This window comes from Rousettus aegyptiacus, unplaced genomic scaffold, assembly GCF_014176215.1.
Source record: "Rousettus aegyptiacus isolate mRouAeg1 unplaced genomic scaffold, mRouAeg1.p scaffold_m13_p_3, whole genome shotgun sequence".
Taxonomy (NCBI): Eukaryota; Metazoa; Chordata; class Mammalia; order Chiroptera; family Pteropodidae; genus Rousettus; species Rousettus aegyptiacus.
The window spans coordinates 48,637,298-48,660,420 of NW_023416306.1; positions in this window are offsets into that span (position 1 = coordinate 48,637,298).

Sequence of the window (23,123 nt, forward strand, 5' to 3'; positions counted from 1 at the left end):
TATTCCAGTTTTAGTAAAAAGATAAATATAGCTGTAGAAAAATTTGAACTTAATATGTCTGAACGTGGCTTTGTTAGATTTCCATTTGTGGTGCTATCTTGATCCATTTTACCAGGAATTACTATTGTTATTATTGTTATTACTATTATTTTACATGAGGGGCTTTTAATAAAAGGACAAGGTCAGTCCTGCACATACCCTTTGTCCTCTGCTTCTCCCCCTCCAGATGATAGATGAAATGCTGAAGTTTACTTGATACAGTGGAGGAGCTGTCATACTGGCCCTGTGTCATCCACATCTAGGTTTCTCATTTAATGGAAAAAAACAAAATCATTCATATATTTATGCTACTGTTTTCAATTTTTTTGCAATTTGGAACTGAATATATAACCTCTAACTGATAACAAAATTTAGTATCTAAAAGTGGGATGTATTAAGTAAATCAAAAATGTGGAATTGACCTGGTGAGAGAAATGGGGCTTTGGTCAATAAGGACTATAATACTTTAAGCTGGAAAGCTGGTGATCTTTGTTATGTAATGGTAGAACTTTTTGATGAAATTGTTGCTTGCTTTACTTGGAATGCAGGCAATGGGCTGAGGCTGTACTATTAGGAGAAAAGGTAGCAAACATTTTATATATTGGCAGGTGCTACCTCCACCACTCTTAGCAAAATCCTTCTGAAGAGATGACATCAGACTAGAGCTACTCATGCTGTAAACAAAGAAGGAAGGAAACATCATTTTTTTTTTCAAAGGAATCTTTCCCCACCTGTAGTCTACAAGTTTTGGCAAAGAGAGTCCTGAAGCCAACTGCTTCTCTTCTTCAAACTTAAAGCAGTTTTACATAGTAATGGGCAAACAGTAGCCTAAATACCAGTGCTCTGCTGGAAAGAGGCACAAAGCCTTCTGGCATTGATGGGATCAAGGACATTGCCTTCCCACCTCAGTCTGCTGACTCTAAGTCTCCAGGTTGCTGCCATTGAGTCCAGGGCGAAGAAGATGAGTAGAACATAGAGATAATTACAACTGAATTACAATTCAAGGAGAAGATGCTTAGGCTTAAAATATAGATCTGGACAAGAACTTTGGCAATTATTTCTTAGACTTTACCAGAAGCAAATACAGCAAAACTATACTAAGTTTACGGGGAACTGTTTTTCCATAGTATTTTCCTCTCTCCACAACTTGCCTGAAACTGCTTACGGCTTGTAATACCAGGCCCTGATCCCTAAAACAATAGGAAATTGGCTTTGAGAGCACTGTAGCCCCAGGAAGGATCAAAGAGGGAAGGGCCAAGCAATATCAGAAGTAGGAACCAGAGAATCAGAGGAACAGAGAACCTGGGATATCATCACAGAGAGTAACCAGGGTCAGTTAGATTGGCCAACCAGGGAATTTATCCCATGGCAAGTCAGATAGTCCTTGTTACTGATATAAAGAATGTGTATTATAATAATTTACAAATATTAATAATAATATGTAATATTTGTTATTATAAATTCCTGATAGCCAATTGATTCTCACAGAATGTCATTTTTCTTTGGCAAAGACATTGACAAATGAGTATAGTTCCAACATGTAGACATGAATGCTGGTTGATATGTTTATGTTACTGAGTAAAATAAAAATGAAGCAATAAAGATGTATGTGATTTCACTTGTTTATCAGTGATGTGAGCAACTTTCAAATACTGGAAGTTTTTTAAATCCTGGAAGAATATTTCCTCAAATTTTGGTTTTATTCACAATGCGAGGGCTATTATCATAAGAGCTACTATCATAACATACTTTTAAGTATCATTTGCATAGTAACATTTTCTTCATCATTCTTAAGTCTAGACAATCAATAGAACAACAAATCAAGCCCTGATTTATAGCATTTGCTCATTTCCCTGGTGTAAATACTTCCACTGTGGCTGATTTCAAGATAACAGCATGATGCCACTGAGGGCAGAGTTGGAACAGATGAGCTGTGTCATATTATTTTAAAGTATCTCCACCATATCAATGTGATAGATACAAACTTCAAGAACACAGATAATAGCAAAGTGTAATAATTAGGAAATGATAAATTTTGACTATGTATTACCTTTGTCTTTAATACAATTTATTTAATTGTAAGTATACGTAATTTAATTCTTAATAATTGTACCTAACCATGAACTCACAAAATTCCTAAAATTTTAATGATTGCCTATTGTGAGCTGCTACAAATCTTATTTTCACACCATTGGAAATAAGAGTGTATTTGAATGATGGGTAACCAAAGAGGTAACTGTAGCGAACAATGCTATCTGCCAACTCAATAGCTATCGTATTTTTCCTCAATAACAAAATCTGATTTTATTAGATACAGCATATGTGAAGTTAAGAAATGACATTTCTTAGCCTTCTATGCAGATAGGGGTGACCCTATAACTCAGCTCTAGCTAATAAGATGTAAATGAATGACATTCGATAAGACTTCATAAAATCTTAAAAATAGGCAGGAGGAAGCCAACAAGTGCCTTTTGTTCTTTGCCCTCCCTGTTTCTAATGATCAGGTTAGGTAGATTATGCTGCAGTAACAATTTAATCCTCAAATATCAGAGGCTTAACATGACTAAAGTTAATTTCTCACTTCAAGTTCATTGCAAGTTGCTGGGACAGCTTTGATCCATGTATCATTCAGGGACTCAGATACGGCAGCTCCACCATCGGGAACACGCAGACTCCTCAGGTGACATGACTCCTTTTCTGTGCTTCAGCCCAGAAATGAAACACTTCATTTCCCCATACAGCTTGCTGGTCAGAATTATTCACATGACTCTGTCTAACTGTAGGATAGGTTAGGATTGGACCTTCATTAAGTAGAAAAAATAAAACGTCTAATTTGTTTAAGGTCATTATTTTTGGATATCTGTTACAATCAAATGTAACTTCCAAGCAATACAATTGATAACGATTTTTACAAGTTTACTATAGGAAAAGTCAATGGAATACAGAGTGCGTGATATTCTAATCCTGATGAAAGTATATTCAAGACCAGCAAGTGGAACAAAGTATAAGTATATAGAACTGATACCTAGACTTCTTTTGCCAGGAAGACACAGTCTAACAAGACAACGCTGTTCTTTCTTACACCTAAAGAAGAATGAGTCATGAAGAATGCAATTTTTACAGGAGGAAAACTTTAAACATTAATGTGGTTTTCTCTTTGACTTTTCTGAGTATAAGATCTTTTTACTCTAATCAGCTTCGGGTATCCATCTGTCCAAGAAGAGATTAGGAATTAAAGCAGAAGGTATGCAAAGAGAAGAGGAGGTAATATTCATCTCTTGACATTAGAAATCGGATTGTGCAACAAGACAATGCCCTGCAAGCTAGGTTATTTTCTTGAGAAAGGATTTTTTCAAATTCCTGCATGCCCCATTTACATATCAAGGCCAAGCTTGTCCTTTAAGTCTGATCTGCAGTCAGAAAGGAAAAAATGATATGACATAGAATTAATAGAAAAACCCACTCATCTGGTATCCTAAAACAGTAAGAAGACAGGGAAGGAAAGAACACGGGGAAAGAGAGCGTTGCAACCAGATAAATGTCCTGCTAGTGTCTTCTCTGGGCTTAGGCTGAAAGGCAGAGGAAAATGCATCACATCAGAGATGACAAACCCAAAGGTAAGGCGGGGTGCAGCCACAGAAACATGACAAACAGGAGTAGAGAAAGGTGCACCTGAAGTTTAGCATTCTAAACTTGTTCTTACTTTTTATGAGGTGCAGATATTGTGTTGAAGCTGGTGGACATTCTGTGAGGTGTGTCGTAACCAGGAGAGATGCTGGGGGTGGGGGCGGGGGTGAAGTGCCACATCAGAAGACAGAACAGGTGACACAGCAAGGGGCTCAGCAGGATCTAGAACTGCAGGAACCGAGTGAGGCAGCAAGGAGGCACAGAACACCACGGGAGCACCACTAAGTCTAAAGACCCAGTGGGTTCTAGTCACCGCACACCCAAGGAGCAGCGTGTGTCTTTTCCCTACTCAGCTTCATACCCCACAAACGGGCACTTATTCCCTTGCCCCTAACACATGGGTGTCATTTTAGAGAAATGATCAGGAGAAAGGGTAAATTCTTTGAGGACATAAATTTTTTTTGTTTTTTCCTAGAGAAGCTAAACTTTACTGTGAGGGACCAATTAAATTACTGAATTGGAGGAAATTTAATCTAGATCAGATTAGTTAATTTATATGCCTACTAACCAGTTAATTTATATTTATCTTCAGGAGGAACACAAATAACTATAGGCAAAATAAAGGAACTAACTTATTTTTCAGTGGTCATGTGAGTTAAATTTTGTGACCACAACACAGAATATTTGAGTGGTCGAACTCTCACAAGAAGAATATGTGGGGGAGGAAGAAAAAATTCTCTACTCCTCTAGGTTCTTCTGGCCAGCCTAATAATTATATTGATATGAGATGGATTAGCAAGAGAAAATAACCTAATTTACTTACCTACATGCATATGTGAACCCCTCATACAGAGAGATTTAGAAACAGAAAGTTAAAATGAGGTATATATGGCATTCTGAGCTAAAGATGAGGTAAAGGGTCCTGGAGCTTCAGAGGGGAGAAAGGTTATTGCAGAATGATAAGAAAAGCAAATGTTCATTAATTAGAAGTTTGTCCTGTCATACAGATATATCATAAAAAGTTATATCTGGTAAGAACTTTTATTATGGGCAAGATCCTAGATTTAAATTATTTAAGGGAAAAGTAAAAGTTTCTCTTGGGCTCGGAGGTTGTCAATTGCCTTTAGCTCAAAATAATTCATATGCCAAAGTGGCATATCCTGGGGAGGCCCATTCTGAATCCCTTCAAATATTTTACAAGGTGTGCTGCTGCCATCAGGAGTGTGAAATAGCAGATTTGCCCCCAAGGCAGGGTGGTTGCTCACTGGCAAAGATATTCTATTGTGGTGTTGCATGGAAGACAAAGCCAGCTGCCTAACAAACTCTTAAGTAATCTTATTGACATCATGGTGGAGGAGAAGGGCTCAGGGGTTATATTGCCTAGCTCAACAGCTTGGCATTTAGCAAAGTTATGTCTTGTAACGTCTGAATAGAGATAAATCAAAGGCCTGAGAGTGGTTGAGAGAAGAGATTGAGAGAGAGAAAATTTTACTATTTGCTGTTTACATGTGCATGTGGAGTCCAGATGATTGCCTTAATCTTCCTTTATTTTGACCATCGAGTATCCTTTGATTCCATACATTCTGCCTCAGGTTGGCCTCATGTATTCTTGTTTTTTGTCCCCTCCCTTCGCCCTGTCTTTGGTCTTCAAAATCAAATTTAAATAGACTCTGTTTTTCTTCAGCTTTATCTTTTGCAACAAAGAATCCATGAGATTGTGGTTTGGGTGGGTTAATTTTTTCTCTAAAAATTATGTTAAAATAAATATGCAAATATTTAATTTTTTAAAAAGTTTGACTATATGCTTCCAAAAATTGTTCTTAAACTATTGGGATTCTGATTTAAGAGGAACTAGAATCTACAAAGGTTAAGGCAGCTACCTAGTTTCTGAGAGCAAGAAGCATCATTAATGCATAAAGGGTGATGGCCACTCTCTAGAAATGGGAGGTATCCTCTCCCTTTTCTCCATGAAGAAAGCAGATGGGCAATTGCAAATGGAGTTGACTTGGAGCTAAGAATTGTTGGGAGACGTCTTGGGTAGCAATGAAAAATAAATAACGATAACTGAGGCTGCACTAAATCATGTCTAAGCATTGAACTAAAGTTCCAGCAGCAGCAACTTGAGGACTTCAAGAAACAGCTGAGCCCCCACACACCTTGACCCTCAGAGCCTTTGCTAGAGTAGCAGGGGTGGTGTGAGAGAAAGGTAAAGATTCCAGAGTCCTAGAAAGGGCGACATCAAAAATGAATGAGTTTGGGACCCCCACTGGGCCAGAAGTCCTGGAGACCCACAAAGAACTAATGGACAAGGAGAAGCAGAAGGGTCTCCGGGTCAGTATGGGGTGAGGAAGACCTTCGGTGACAATGAGTAAATGAGAAGATCAATTAAACAAAGTAAAACACAGCCCTGCCTTCCACCACACTTTTTTCTTTCAAACCAAGACAATTTTTTAGTCTATAGACATTTCATTTGATCTTAAATCCCCTCTTAAAAAAGTAAAAGGACATCCCTACTTTTGACATAAGCTCTGAAATACATAAGAAGTTCCTTGTAAAAATTTACAGTCTTTTGTAAAAATTTAATCTTTTTGAAAGGATGTTTTTTTTAATATTTTCAACTACAGATTTATGGCAGAATTTTTCATAGGCTTGAATTGTCTGTTTAATATTAAAATGATTCTTGTAGGGAGCCATCTGTTATATGATCAGGCATGGAAATTCTTTATAGGCTTTACATCAGCACTCGCTGCAATGTTTGTCATGCTCCAAATATCCTCAGGCACTTGTGTTTCCATTTAGAGGAGCAAGGTGAAGGACTTAGAGGCAGGACATGATGTATTCCTGATTATTCAGTGGCTGTTACTGAAAACATTGTGTTCAGCATATGGTTTGCTAAATTGTCTTTTTCTCTAAACTAACCTCAACATTTTCCTTTACTATGACAAAACAATACCCTGAGAAAAAGGACACTTTGATAATCTTCGAGTCTCCTGTCAGAACAAACTTCTCATTGCATTAATCAACTCTTTTTTTTTTTTTTATTAAAACCATTGTTTTATCTTTAAAAAAAAAAAAATAATAACATACTTTAGCTCACGTTTCCCCCGAGTGCTGTTATATTTGAGACAACTCTGTTTTACCAAGTAGATTTCATCTTAACTGTTCACTCTGAATCACAGGGCAGGGAGCTGTCTAAAAAAGTGTGTTGGGGAAAATTCTGAGGCTGCACTCAGGCTCCATAGGAAAGAGTACCACAATGGACTACTTATGTCTGACATGGGCAGAGGAGTAGTAAGTACGGGCCACATGTACCATTTATTTATTATCTCTGACCTATTCTTTTTCTATGTCCCTGATTACTGTGCTCATTAATAAGCATTGTGAAATGTCTGACCTTGTGACAAACATACAAAGTAAAATTAATTCCTCTATCTGGGAACCAAACTTGAGCCTGACCCCACAGTAATAATATTAATGACAATAATAGAAGTTACATTTGTTGAGTATTTGCTCTGTTATAGGTATTGTACAGATACTTTACAAACATTAAATAATTTCATTTACTTCTCATATACATTCTACAATATAGACATTATTCTCGCATTTCAGAGAGAAGACTTAAGCTCCTTTGCTTTAAACATCCTCATAAATTTGTTTTTTTTTTAAATTTTCAAATTAACTATATTGAGGTAACATTGGCTAATACAATTATATAATTTTTAGGTGTACATTATCATGACATCTGTATATTCCATTGTGTGTTTACCACTCAAAGTCCAGTTTCCTTCAGCTACCATATATTGGATCCTCTTTACCCACTTCATCCGCCCCCTAACCCCCTATATTTGAGCCACTGTACCCCATCTACCTCCTCCCTCCTCCCCCACCCCACTAGTAACCACTACTCTATAGTCCTCTGGTAACCACTAGTCTATAGTCCATGTCCAGGAGTCTCTGTTTGTCCTGCTCATTTGTTGCTTTTAGGTTTATATCCCACATATAAGTGATATCATGTGATTTTCAACTTTTTCTGTCTGGCTTATTTCACTTAGCACGATCATCTCAAGGTCCATCCATGTTGTAGCAAATGATAGTATTTCATCTCTTCCTATGGCTGAGTAATATTCCATTGTATATATTTACCACAGCTTCTTTAGCCAATCATCTATCATAGGACGCTTCGGTTGCGTTCACATCCTAGCCACTGTGAATAATGCTTCTATGACCGTCAGTGTGCAAATATCTTTTCGGATATGAGTTTTCAAGTCTTTGGGATAAATACCCAGCATATGTTCATATGGTAGATCAATTCTTAGCTTGTTGAGGAACCTCCATACTATTTTCCATAGTGGCTGTACCAATTTGCAGTCCCACCAGCAGTGTATGAAAGTTCCTTTTTCTCCACATCCCCTCCAACATTTGTTATTACTTGTCCTGTTGATTATAGCTATTTTATCAGGTGTAAGCTGGTATCTCATTGTGGTTTTGATTTGCATTTCCCTAATAGCTAGCGATGTTGACCATCTTTTCATATATTTCTTGGCCATTTGTATGTCCTCTAGGGAGAAGTGTCTGTTCAGGTTTCGTCTGCCCATTTTTTGATTGGATCATTTTGTTGTTGGTGTTGTTGTTGTTGTTGTTGTTGTTGAGTTGTATGAGTTCTTTGTATATTTTTGAAATTAGGCCCTTATCGGAGGTATTGCTTGCAAATATATTCTCTCATTTGGATGGTTCTCTCTTTACCTTGTTGATGATTTCTTTTACTGAGCAGAAGCTTTTTAGTTTGATGTAGTTCTATTCATTTATTTTAGCTTTTACTTCCCTTGCCTTTGAGGTCAAATTCATAAAATCCTCTTTAAGTCCGAAGTCCTTCAGTTTAGTTCCCATTTTCTTCTATGCATTTTATTGTTTCAGGTCTTATATTCAGGTCCTTAATCCATTTTGAGTTAATTTCAGTGTGTGGTGATAGACGACAGTCTAGTTTCATTCTTTTACAGGTGGATTTCCAGTTTTCCCAGCATCATTTATTGAAAAATCTTTCCTTTCTCCACTGTATGTTTTTGGCTTTTTTTGTCAAAGATTATTTGCCCATATAAATATGGGTTTACTTCTGGACTTTCAATTCTGTTCCACTGGTCCTTGTGTCTGTTTTTCTGCCAATACCATGCTGTTTTGATTAATGTTGCTTTGTAGTATAATTTGAAGTTGGGCAGTGTTGCCTCCAGTCTCATTCTTTTTTCTCAGAATGGCTTTGGCAATTATATGTCTTCTGTGCTTCCATACAAATCTGATGATTTTTTGTTTTATTTCTTTAAAAAATGCTTATGAGATTTTGATGGGGACTGCATTAAATCTGTATAATGCTTTAGGTAATATGATCATTTAACTATGTTGATTCTTCCAATCCAAGAACACGAAGTATCTTTTCATTTCTTTATATCTTCTTCAATTTCTTTTAATAGGGTCTTATAGTTTTCATTATATAGGTCCTTCACTTGTTACGTTAAATTTTTTCCTAGGTATTTTATTCTTTTTGTTGCAATTGCAAAAGGAATTATTTTTTCCACTTCTTTTACTGACACTTTGTTATTAGAGTATAGAAAAGCTATGGATTTTTGAACATTGATTTTGTATCCAGAGACTTTACTGTATTTGCTTATTGTGTCTAGTCGTGTTCTTATGGAGTCTTTAGGGTTTTCTATATAGAGAATCATGTCATCTGCAAATAGTGACAGTTTGACTTCTTCATTTCCTATTTGGATGTCTTTTATATCTTTCTCTTGTCTGATTGTACTTGCTAGGACCTCCAATGTTATATTGAATAAGAGTGGCAAGAATGGACAACCTTGCCTTGTTCCTGATCTTAGAGGGAAGGTTTTTAGTTTTTCACCATTAAGTATAATGTTGGCTGAGGGTTTGTCATAGATGGCCTCTATTATGTTAAGGTACTTTTCTTCTATACCAATTTTGTTAAGTGTTTTGATCATAAATGGATGCTGTATCTTGTTGAAGGCTTTTCTGCATCTATTGATATAATTATATAAACATCCTCATAAATTTGTTCACATAGCCATTTCCCAGAAGAGGACTCAAACAATTCTTTTTCCGGTTTTACTGAGATGTAATTGACATATAACACTGTATTAGTTTAGTACAGCATAATGATTTTATGTATATATACATAATTACCACAATAAGTTCAGGTAACATGCATCACCTCACATTGTAATAATTTTGCTTTTTTGTGCATGATCTGTTTAAAGTACTATCTTATGTAGAACAGACAAAATAGGTAAATGTTGGGATTTTTATCTTTGCTATTCTCCTTCTAAACTGGAAACTCTAAGTCAGTCCCTTTCATCTCACCTCATCAATGCATTCATTGAAGAATTCACTATATAAGCATTTACTGAATATTTTTTCATATGCTAAATACTGTGGATTTGGATATATACCAGATCCTTCCTCCATATAACACATCAGAAACTTTTCTGTTCTCATCCAACCCTTCTTCTCCACAGCAGTCCACAATGACGATCACTCCTTCCTTGAAATACTCTTTCTTTCATTCTTGAGCACACACCCTATTTTCTTTCTCACTACCAACCACTCTATCTGTCCTTGTCACTGGCATTTTATCCTCTACTCATAGGACAGGCCATGGTCTCATCACCATGTACATATTCTTTCTAGTACAGGGCTGGCAGATAGAAATATAAAGCAAACCACATTTATGATTTTTAGATTTTCTAATAGTCTCATTTAAAAAAAAAGGGAAAAGGAAAATTAATTTTAATGATCTATTTTATTTAACTCGATATATTCAAAATATTATCTGTTCAACAAGTAATCAATATAAAATTCATTACTGCAATATTTTACAGATTTTGTACTAAATCTTCAAATGCCTGTGTGTAATTTATTCTCTAAGCTTCTCAATTTAGATGCTAAATTTTGATTGGAAATACTTGATCTGTATTTGGATTTCATAATATTTACTGTGGAAAAAGTAAATTCATATACCCAAGTTATTTCAAACATTTATTAAAGTTTGCCAATAATCAAATTGAGTATTAGTTTTTATATCTAAATTACTTAAAATTAAAGCTTCAGTTCATCAGTTGTACTAACCACATATTTCAAATTCTTGATAGCCACATGTGACTAGTGACTATCATATCTGACAATGCGGCTTCTAGTTATCTCATGTGTTTCCATGGCTTCAAACACCTACAGACCTATTTGATGACTCCAGAGTTTATATCTCCAGCCAGACCTATCATCTGAGTTATAAACTGTATATTTAAATACCAACTTGGACATCTGAAAGCCATCTCAAACTTATTATTTCTAAAATGGAATTTTTTTTTTTCTGTACGGATATATAATTTATTTTTTCTCAGCTTTATTGAGGTATAATTAATAAATAAAAATGTAAGGTTAAATGGAACTCTTGATTTCCCTCCCCACTCCTGATCCTCTCCAGTTGCCTTAGGTGGGATTTCCAGAGAAATAGATACTGAGATGAAGATTTGCATGCAGGAGGTTTATTAAGGGGTGCTGTCAAGACCAATCAATACCTGTGAAGGAATCGGAGAAGCAGGAATGGGCAGAGGGAGAAGTTGAACAGTGTTAGAGTTGCGGCAATGGCCTCAGCTGATTCTAGAGTTGAAGGGGACATGCAGAGATGCTGAAGGGGCTGGGACTTTGTACCCCTGCATCTACCAGTCTGGCTTTGGGCTGTGCCTGAGCAGGGGTGTTAACTTGTGTGAGGGCAAGTCCTAGAGAGCAACGCAGCTATAAGCCCTTAGCAACCAACATTTTCTGAGGCTGAGGGAATGAGGACCACAGTCTCACAGAGGGATCTGAGAGGCACACCACAGCACCAACTCATCAGTTTTCCCCATCTTCTTAAGTAGTCTGATTCCCCAGATATTTTGTAAAGCCTGCATCCTAGGAATCATCCTTTACTTCCTACTTCCAAATATTTGTAGAGTAAATATTTGAAACGATATTCAGTCTTCCCCACCTTAGAACCTTTATATTCCTGCATCTTGGAATCCTTCAGCCCAGCCCCCTACCTCTTTTCCTCTGTCTAGACCCTACCCACTCACATACACACCTGTTCATACCCTCCTTCCTAAGTCCCAGATTTCTAATTGCTACATCCTCAAGAGGCTTTTTCCTTATCTAAAGTAAGTCATTTCAATTAGTAATTATTTTTGTTTGTTTGCTTACTTTATTCTCTGTCTCTCCCATTGGAATTGTAAGCTTCATAGATATGTTTTTATTGTCTGTCTTGTTTATGTAACCCAGGTACCTAGTGCTCTGCTTAGAGCCTACAGACTCATAGTCTGAGTTTATGGAATGAATGACCGAAAATAATAATAATAATAATAATAATAATAATAATAATAATTCAGTAGGATAGGCAGAGAAGAAAGACAATGGTCATAAATGAACATGACCTGGTAGAGGTAAGCCAAGGTATTATAAGAGCACAGAGCTGGGACATCTAACTAAAGGATCAGGAAGAATATTCTACAAAAAGATAATGTGTTAGCAGAATTTTAAACAAGTAGTACAGATCAGGTGGATAAAGAAGGGAAGAGGGTGGGCATTCATGCATCACACAGAGAACAACTGCCTCATTTACAGTGTGTGTGTGTGTGTGTGTGTGTGTGTGTGTGTGTGTGTGTGTGTGTGTGTTTTAAGACTTGCTCCTCTTTGGATATCTAGAACCACCATCTCCTCCACATCCACTGTCATTTTCTTCCTAGCATTCATATCCTGGTTCAGTCTCTCTCTCTTTACATTTCTCCCTGCCTGGATGATTCCCTTGATAAAGCAGAGAAATGCCAGCTTCAGCTCAGATAAGTTAGAAACTCTATGAGGTAATGATGAGTTCTTCTCTGTGGCTATGAGATACTACACCACCTGACTCATTTGGATAATTTGGTCAATCCACCTGTTGATTCAATCCAATTTTTTTAAAATTCATTTTTAATGATTTGGTCAGTTGTCTGCATTTTGAATTAAATTGTTATATATCTGAATTTAGTAGTCAATTCAAAACAGTTAAGTGGATTCGACTTGAGCTTTTTAACAATTGGTCAGAGTAAATAATCAATGCCATCTACCTAATGGTCCTTTCATAAAAATTAGTTGTATAATCTTAGCAGTGATAATATGATGAAATAACTTTATGATCATATTCCTCGGAATAAGAACAAAGTAGACAATGATAATTTAAAAAGGTAATTGTGTCCAGTTTACTAGTATAGCTCCTAACACCAAGAGAGCCAAAAGCCTGGTAGTATTGATTGCTGGCTTCAAAATTTTCTAATACAGGTGTGAGTCAATTCTGTGGTTCCATAATATGCCTGGTAATAAATAGACTTGAATATGGCCTCAATTTAGACTTTGTCAGGAACCAATAATAGTTTACTTTCTCTAGAAAAAAAAAAAAGAGAAGAAAAACAGGAATAGCAAAAGGGAATTGCCTTTATGGGCTAGAAAAAAGATTGGTTGAGTGGTACACATGTTTATATGCAAATTGAATAAGAGGAAGGAAAAAAATCAACCTAAGTTAATACTTTGGATTCTATTTGTGTGTCTGTTTTCAAGGCTGTTCATGATATTTTGCCTAAGTAAATCTTTTGTTTGCCTTGTTAAGGTTTACTTTGCTTTGCGATGTTAACACATGAGGGGTTTGGCAAACTTGTCTCTCTGAGGCAAAATTTGAGAAGTGAGAAATTCAAACACTTGTAAAAGACAAAAATATTTGCTTTTACTAAAGTCCATTCTCAGGTCCTATGTTGCTTGGACAAAAGATGTGTGAACTGACCCAATGTACAATCTGACTCTGATATTCCCAGGACAGATATTATCTAATGTTTGAGCTTCAGTGCTTATCTACAATTAACAATTAGGCACGCCAGTTTTCTCTACTATTTCTCATGAATAGAAGGAAATTAATGTTAAGCATTTGCATTCATGCTCTTCTCCACTTCTCTACATCTCCCAGATTAAAACAGTATATTTTTCTATCACTTTCGTGGCAAGTTCAAATTCAACCATCACAATGACTGTGATTTGAACTCCCCAGCTTACTGAAAGTCAGCATCTTTCCTTAATTTCCCATCATCTAGCATAGTAAAATTCTAAACCCTTTTTCTCTTCCTTGTCTCGGTTCTAAGAATATAAAGTCTCCTTCTGGGCCCAAATCAAAGATGCTTAAAGCTGTCTTTCACTCTTCTGTTGCTTACTTCACATATTTGTATCCTTAGCAAGTGATGGGTCTTATTTTTGTATCTAAGTAAGGTAGATTTTTTCTTTCTCCTCTGCCCACAGACTCATTTTCCATTTATCAATAAGTATGTCAAGTTCTCTCAACTTCTCTGCTCACAGTCTTCTTCTATATCTTATACTAAGCATGTTGGGATAAGATTTCCCATCTTTCCTATCACTTGAATTGTGTCATCATTTTTTAAAGACATTACTGACATTCTTTATTGTCTCCACATGCAAGTCAAATTTTCTTCTTTACAGTTCTCAAGTTTACTCCCTTCCCCCAGCACATGATTCCAAGTCCCTCTACCTGCTTTCATTTCCCTTTAAATTCCACAACTAGGCTGTTTCCCTTGATGGGAAGGTGGGGGGGGGGACAGCATTCTCTCCAAATCACCTTGACCTCTCCTGGTATGCATTCTTGCTTACTCGCCAACTGGAATGATATGAAAAGGATTTTATATGAATGGAGTTTCATTCTTTCCAAGTTCTTCAAAGAACTACTATGGATAAATGATTTTTAAATGAGTTTACTGGTAGCCACTACTCAAAGATAGACTTAAAATCTTTAATCTATTTTTGTCCTTAATTCTTTTTCATTAAAAACTTTGTACAATATTTTGGTATAATTAGTACATTTTTTCAACCTCAGAATTAATTATAAATGTTAGAAATCAATTTGAGATTATATGCTGCTTGGAAATGATGGTATGTTGCCATTTGATTTTCCACAGTATGTGAAAAAAAATATAGCCAGTCACCTTCTTGCTCTTGGGAGGTAGATGGAAAAGTGCACCCATTGTCCAAGAGTGAAGAAAGAGTCTATAAATTTCTTATGTCTGCTACAACATGTGCCTGAAACGGGCAAAAATAACATTTCCTCTCTCTAGTTCCACAAAGGAATGTACCCCATGTAATTAGCTCATATTCATGCGTTTAAATTAGAGAACAAACTATTGGCTCATTTTCTACTTTTTGCTTTCTCTCTGTTCTCCACAATTGAAACAAGAATTATTTCATAGCTTTCAATTCAGTTTATATGCTATCTAATTAACTTGATAACTTTCCTTGCTAAAACTGATAAAATTTCTATCTTAACCTGTCTTTGGAAACTCTTCCCAGGGGAAGGTAGGGGCAAAGAGAGGGAATTAAAAAACCTTTGAGTACCATTTTTTAAGTAGTTTTAGGAAAAGGGTTGGTGATTCCAGTTCCACTCAAAAAAATTATGTGGGAAATATTTCTCTATAGGCTGAACATTTATCTATAGATGTCTCTCTTTATCTCTCTTTTCAGAAACATTAGTTAGATAATAAGGTATTCTTTAGATTTCAAGTAAGTCATCCTTGAGGATAAAATCAGAGAAAAGCAAATAATGTTATGGCAGAATATTTCAAGACAGAATGCTGTTCATGCTATATTTGGTAAAAAAAAAAAATGTTATAAAGCAACATGTACTGTGCAAACTCATTTTTTTCTATCAATCATCTATCTATCTATGTATCTATCTATCTATCATCATATATTTGTCTAACTTTCACACTCACATATATAGAGAAAACCAAATAGGGCAATATACAAAATTAGAGGAGGAAGTAGAATTATTATGGCTGGTCCTTATATAATATTTCTCTAATTTTTTTCCAGAGAATATGAACTGTTTGTATTAAAAGCTTTTTTTTTTTTAAGAAGAAAATAATACTTATACTCTCCTTTATCACCTGCTGTGGACTGTGACTAACAGAAAGTATATTAGGAAGCTTCTATTACTAATGACTTTGAATGATAAAGAATGTCCTTTATTGTATTCCTCCCCCCTTTATTTCTTTAATTTTCGACTGGTAATGTACCAAAATCAACAACAAAAAAAAAACAGGCTAACAGAAGGATAAGAGAGAGTCATTTCACTTTTCAGAAAGCACTAAACAACTAGAGAACACATAGCTCTCTGCCAGCTGTCTTCTCTAGCAAGTGGCAGAGAGATGGCTGTTCTGTTCCTGACATGAAGAGAAGGTACATCAGGGTTGGAGAGGATTAGAAGCCTCCTCCTCCATTATTCTGGAGTCCTGGCCCCAGAAATGTGATAAAAAGCTAACATTTGTTGAGCTTGCTATGTGTATGCGCTGTTCTTAAAACTTTTTATGTGTTAACTCATTTAATCATCTCTCAAACCCTATATGGAAGAAGCTATTATTACCATGGTTTTATAGATAAAGAAAATAGGGAATAAAGACACAACATCTCAGCCAGTGAGCAGTAAATCTTGGGTTTAAATCAGAGAGTGTGGGTCCAGAGCTCATGTTATTTAGGCTGTTCCTTACTACCTCTCATTTGTTCCTACTGAAATGTGGTCCAGACTCTACAGTAATAAGATATATCCCACTTCCAGCAAAGGCCAATTACACCATGAGATTCTCTGTCATATGTAGAATCGTACCAAGATACATGGGTTCCCAGGCAACAGGGTAAGTAGAGGGATGACTCTAGTTGGATCCCCCCATGCCAAAGCAGACCCTGGTTGGAGGACTTGGTGCAGATAGTTTATTTGGAGATGATTCTGAGAAGCAGGAGTAAGGGAGGGGGGAAGTGAGACAAGGAAAGAAAGAAAGGCAATATAGAGAGCATTAAGTTTGCTGAGAGCAATTGACTCTTGATCCTCTGAGGATCCTATGAGGTATCACAAAGAACCTGCTACAAAACTGTTCTACACAAGCTGGAGAAACTTGGATATTTAGCCACCAACATTATCCCTTATTGGTCTAGAAATTCCACTGAGAAAGACAGATCCTCCCCAACATTTTTGGGCTACTCTGTAGTCAGGCTGAGCAGGATTCCCGGATGCTCGAGAAAGCCCTTTGCAGAGAAACAGAGAGGTTCATGGACTGAGGTGGGAAGCTGTCAATGTGGACAGCAACTTTCCACCAGAGCTACAGACTAAGACCACAGGTTATGAGATAGGCCTCAACAGTGGTTCTACAGTGAGTGCCCCATCAAGCCAATGCTGGCTCAAGAATTCTTCAAGATATTATTAGCGAAAAGGCTGATGAGTACTCTGGGGATCTCAGAGTGGTCCTCGCACCAGCAACATCAGCATTACTTGGGAGCTTGTTAGAAATGCCAACTCTTGGGTCCTCCCCTGACCTCCTGAATGAGAGACTCGGGGACTGTTGCCCAGCAATCTGTGTTTTAAAAAAGCTACCTAGGCGATGAACATTAAACTCTGCAAACTATAGTTATAATGATGGAAAGAGCCCCATTCATAAATCGATTTATCTTCCTAGGGAAAATCAAGATTTATAACTTTTCCAAAACCAAATATCTAGAACCCAGGTCTCCAAATCCTAGTTCCTCACAGAATGATTCAGCTATTTATGCCCAATAGGTTTGTGTATTAGTTTGGGTAAATGTTAAGCTGCTATGACAAAAAGAATCCAAAAGACAATAGCTTAAATAAGGTAGAGATTTATTTTTTATGTAATGGTCTAGTTATTAGAAGTTGGTGGAGCAGTTCTGCTCTAAGAAATCATTCAGGAACCCAGGTTCTTTTCCCTTTGGGGCTCTGCCATCTCCTTAGGTGGCATATGCATCTGGGTAGTCAAAGCCAGGTTGCTGTCTTATCCAAATTCTGGCCGTAGGATGTGGTGACTAGAGACAAAGTCCAGAGCCAAAAGCTTATCTTAATTTGCAAGTGACATAGTATTTGAATGTATCATATCCTCAAATATTCTATTATTCCAAACTTAGTTGTATGACCACACATAACTGCAAGAGGCTTTGTTCCCGGGGTGGGGGGAACGATTCAGAGGAGAACCAGTGGATAGTCACATGTGTCATAACATCAGACCTCCCTAAAACCAGAAGTGTTATTGCTGTTGTTATTTTTTGTTTTGCTTTATACCGTATCTACTTACATCCTACCTTATTCCAGGAGGGTACAAAGGCACCTTCAGTATATCAGTTAGAAGATATCATTCAGATGGCTGATTAAGACACATATATTACTTTAGAGGGGGAAGTATAATCTATTAGTATTTTAAAAACAAACAAACAAAAAACAAAACAAAACAAAACAAAAACAACAACTCATGCTCAGTTATAACAGTCCAGATAGAAACCTGTCACCAGTAAACAGTAAATGACTATGAGAATGAGTCTCAGATCAGAGCTGTTCTGACGGGAATATAGGTGCCCAACAGCATCAAAATTCTAGATATAAGGGAGGAGCAAAGAGAGAATGAACCCAAAGTAAGATGATGGTATCTAAAGTCAAATCTGTTCTCACTGCAGTTTTGCCCCAAATTGGCAGGGTTAAGAGATGGATATGTGTGTCTGTAATCTAAGGGTTCCAAATATGACCAGCCAAGGCACTTGTCCAACACACTAATTCCAATGTTTGGTTCACAGGGGCTGAAGTTGGGTGAGCAATTCATGCTAAGATTGGGTGAAGCCAGAAGGCCGAATCAAGGCTGAAGTGGGAAAGGTGTCCAAGGTCCTTGGATGAAAGTATAATGAACTGCAGGTGTAAAAGGGAAAAGTTCAGCTAAAAAAAAAAGAGAGAGAGAGAGAGAGAGCAAAAATCAAGTAAAAGGCTATGTGGGAACAGAGCAGAATAAAACAAGGTAGAAAGAGCAGTGAAATGGCAATTTCTGAGAATGGAGCTGGATGGTCACATTTTCTGGTTAAGGGGAAAAGTTCTGTGGGTGACTCAGAATATCGAGAAGAATCAGGGTTGGCGTGGGAAAGAAAAGCACAGAAACAACGGTTTGCTGAACAGTGTAACTCTCAGAGCTAAAGGCAAAGAATCAAAACCCTGTTATTTCTAAAGTAATGTGTCATCTCAGCACAGTCTCTAGGCATGGATTTAATATAACAATTCAGAATCAATCATAATTAGAAAGCTAATTAACTGAGGCAAGGCGCAATAAGGGACATAGGCCTTGAATTGTGCCCCCAAAGCCAGCTAACTTGCACTTTGGTATTTTTTTCATCTAGGAGGAGGGACTATAGATCATATCTAACTATATAGCTCAGTGAACCTAATAAATAATCGTGAGCAGAATTGAACCACTCCAGATAAAGCAAAAAGTCTCACCAAAGTCAGCAAGAGGCAAAGTCCTTTTAAATTTAAAGTTTCTATAAAGTCTAAAAGGAAATACCAATCAGCAACCCTTTATTCTTTTAATGAAGGCCAGCAGCTCTCATATTTTTATCTCTTTGCTTCACACTACACAGAAATAGCCTCTGAGTATGTTGTTTTCTCTCTGCTCACAGAATTAGCAGAAAATTGTACATCCAAAACTATTACTCTAATTTCTTCATCATTTCTTTTAATGGGCAGGAAATCTTCAGTGCTATTTAATTATGCTCACCTGCAAATATAACATGTTGAGTTTCATATTGGCAAAAGAAATAGATTTTCCTCAATATTTTAAAGATCCCAGCACACTCTGGGGTTCTATTACCATGTACAGCCTTGGCTCTGGCAAAACAGCGACAGCTTGTCTTTTGTACCTCTCCTTCCTTCCCTACCGCGTGCCTTCTTCTCCCACCTTCAGCCCAGGTTCATTATGCTTTCTCAGTGTGATGGAATGATCTAGAGCTTAAACTCTGGAGCCACAGTGCCTGAGGTTACATTACAATTCTGTCACTAATAAATAAATGGGTTAAACTCTCTGAGCTCCATATTCCTCGTCTATAAAATGAGGACAAACCAAGTACACTTGTTGTGAGGATTAAGAAACTTAATATTGTAAAACCTTTTAGAATAGTTCCCGGCACATAGTAAGTACTTAGTATGCTAGATGTTTTTTCATCTCTGATTGCTCAGTATATATACCATGGCACCCCACCCTTCCCTGAGCCATGAAAATGTCCTAAACCTTCAGATTATCCTTCTTTGATTATCTCAACTTCTTTTAAATTCTTCCCTCATTCAGTTGACAGGGAGAACAGATCGACTATAGATTAGAGCAAGACTTCTCAAACTTGTCCATAAAAATCACATGAGGACCTTGTTAAAACGTGGATTTGGATTCAGTAGGTCTGGAGTAAAGCCTGAGATTCAGCTAATGCTACTGGTTCATACTAATGCTATGGACCATACTTTGCATAACAACAGGTCAGTGTTATCTAAATCTAGATTCTAATCTTCTCAGGGAAACTGGGAGGAGTTTCTCAACTTGTCATTCTGTTTAAGCTCAAAGTTACCTCAGTGGGTCAATGTGAGAGGATTAGTGAATTAATGAGTGTATAATGTTCGGCAGAGTGCCTGGCATATAGCAATAATTAGTAGTCCTTAAGTTGTTAGGAGCAGGTTATGAAATATGAATTCCCAAGGGAATTTCCATTTTAAAAGAGGTGATGTATCAGCTGTGTTTTACTCCTAACCACTGGTGTTACTGTAACCAACTTCTAGGCCAAGGGCAAAAATAAACAAGGCAAGCTCTGTAATTCCCAAACAAAATTTCAGCTCAGCTACCACATAGCACAGAATCTATAACTTCTAAATCTCCATTTAGCCAGCAACACAGAATTCTTCTACTTCAAAACTTCACCAGTAAATTCTGCTTTGGCCCAAAATGGAATAACTCCCACCTGAAATATACAAACAATCAAACAAACATACAAAAAGACAAAATACATAAAACAAAGGCTTCTAAGACACTAAAATCGGTCAACGAAGAGTAATTCTTGAGAGAGGGGCACAAACGAGGGGAGACCTATAATTGCTCCAGCTTACTGACTGCCTCGAGAGAATTGCTAGGCCACAGTGCAGGGAGCAAGAACTCAGGTGTAGCCCAGGAGACTCTCTTTTAGTTGAGGAGACAGAACTAAGAACCTAGGGAGACCTTGGTGGCTAGAATGTTCAGAATAGAGTACCTGAAAGGAGAGAGCTGCACACACACACAAAAAGGTCTCTGGACATTTGTAGAAAATAAAGTTAATCTATATTAATAGAAATCGGATTGAGGAATAGTGGGCAAGAAGGGATCACAAAGGAGCACCAGGAAACTCTGGGGTGATGAATGTGTTCTTGGTCTTGATTCTAGTGTCTACACATGTCAAAGCTTTTCAACATGTATACCTTCTGTACAGTTTACTGTGTGTCAATTGTACCTCAATAAAACTTTGAACCAAAACACTTCACCTGCAATCCCAATTTCTACTGGTTAGCCTTGTGGTTCTAGGATGCTGCTGGGATCATTCAGAGGGGGAGTGGCCACACAGCTTGGACATGATTCATTCACTCCGTCCTCTTGATTATTTAGACTCTATTTCTGAATCGTGTCAAGTCTCTGACCCTACCACTTGAAAGCGACTTCAGAATTATAATTTCATTTTATGTCTTTGCCTTTAGCAAAGGAATGTTGTCCAGCATTTTTAAAGTAATTCTCACTGAAGAGCTCGATGGAGCACCCCCTGAGAGTGGGCCTGGTACAGGTGGAAAACAACAATAAACATCTTCTTTCTGGCAGCCTAGCAAGGGCAGATTGTCTTAAGGTTTCATTTTATTTTATTTATTTTATTATTTTATTTTATTTTATTTTATTTTACTTTATTTTATTTTACTTTATTTTATTATTTTTTTTTTGTCTAAAAGGTTTTAAACAAAAGTTTGTATCAACACACAACCTAGCAGGATCCTGGAATTTCATCTGGGCATTTGGGTCCTTGTTATATGTATTCATTCTACCTCACGCCCATCAGCCCTAAAGAGACTTCCCACTATCTTATTCCAGGAACACTGCAGAAAGATACACGAGATAATTCACTCCTAGAGTTTAAATGTTGGATAAAGTTTATCTCTAGATGAAAGAGTAAACACCTTGTTATTTGATATGGAGAATTAGGAAACTAAATATGGTCCCTTTTTATTTCTCTGCTTAGTAAGTATCTGATCCATTTACCTTCACTGTTATACTCCACTGCTTTTACCTGGATCGGAGCAACCATCACCATTCACCAGATTACTGCAAGGACTCCTTAACTTGTCTCCCTGCTTCCACCTTTGCCCTGTCCCAGTTTATTTGCAACACAGCTGCCAGAGCGACGTTTTAAAATAAAAACTAGATAGTGTCACTTCTCTACTCAAAGCCCTTCCTTGCCTCTCATCTAGAGTAAAGTCCAAATTCATAAGTGTATTCAAAGCCTTTTGTCTCCTGGTCATTGTTACACCTGATCTCATCCTGCTTTTTCCTCACGTTTACTCTTATCAGCACTCTGGCCTCTGCTCCATTCCTGGGACATGCTAGGTACATTGCTGATTAGAGCTTTCGTTGTACTTGCTATTTCTTTTGCCTGTAAAGTTTTTCCCACAGCTGTTAACACTGCTAACTCCCTCATCTCCTATAATATAAGTCTTTGCTCAAATGGCACAGTCTCAGTGAAGCCCACCCTGACCATTCTATTTTAAATTGTAACCCATGCCTCATTTAGTTTACTTGTTTATTGTCCATCCATTAGGACACAGATTTTGTTGTGCTTTGTACTCTGATATATCCCAAGCTGCTAGAAAAGAGCCTAGCACACAGTAGGAGCTTGATAAATATCTGTTGAATAAATGACTAATTATGTATTCCTTGATCTAGACATGGATTACCTCTTGAATGTCCTTGGCCTATGTGTAAATAAACCAAGGTAACCTTCTATTAAAAGAAATGAAATTAAATTCTTATTTTAGGCAGATTAGGGTGAGTATAGGTCACCTACGGTCATATTTCTAGCAAGTTGGGCAGTCAAGCTCTTAGCATTTTAACCATCCTCTTTAAACTGTTTTTACAGTTTTATTATTATGGCTACATTGCTTGTTCTGAGAGAGGCCCATCTGTCTCATATCTCCTCCCCACTCCATCTGTCTTCTCGTGGCGTTCTCTCTCTTCCACTTTCTCTGTCTTTGACCTTATGATTTGAATAAGTGCAAAATGTCTTTGGCACTATCTAGAGTGAATTAAAAGCTGAAGCCTCTCTCTGTTGATACAACAAAGAGAAGCCAAGTAAATTGTTAGTGGAATGGAGTAGAGGGAGTGTGGGGTGAAAAGTTTGTTTACTTATTTGTGTGTTTGTATAAACCGCTTGATTCTAAAAAATATACATAAGCTGAGTAGAGGATAAGGTTTGTTTTTCTTCCATTTTAAGTCTAAGGAAGGGAGAAAAGGGAACTAACACTAAAA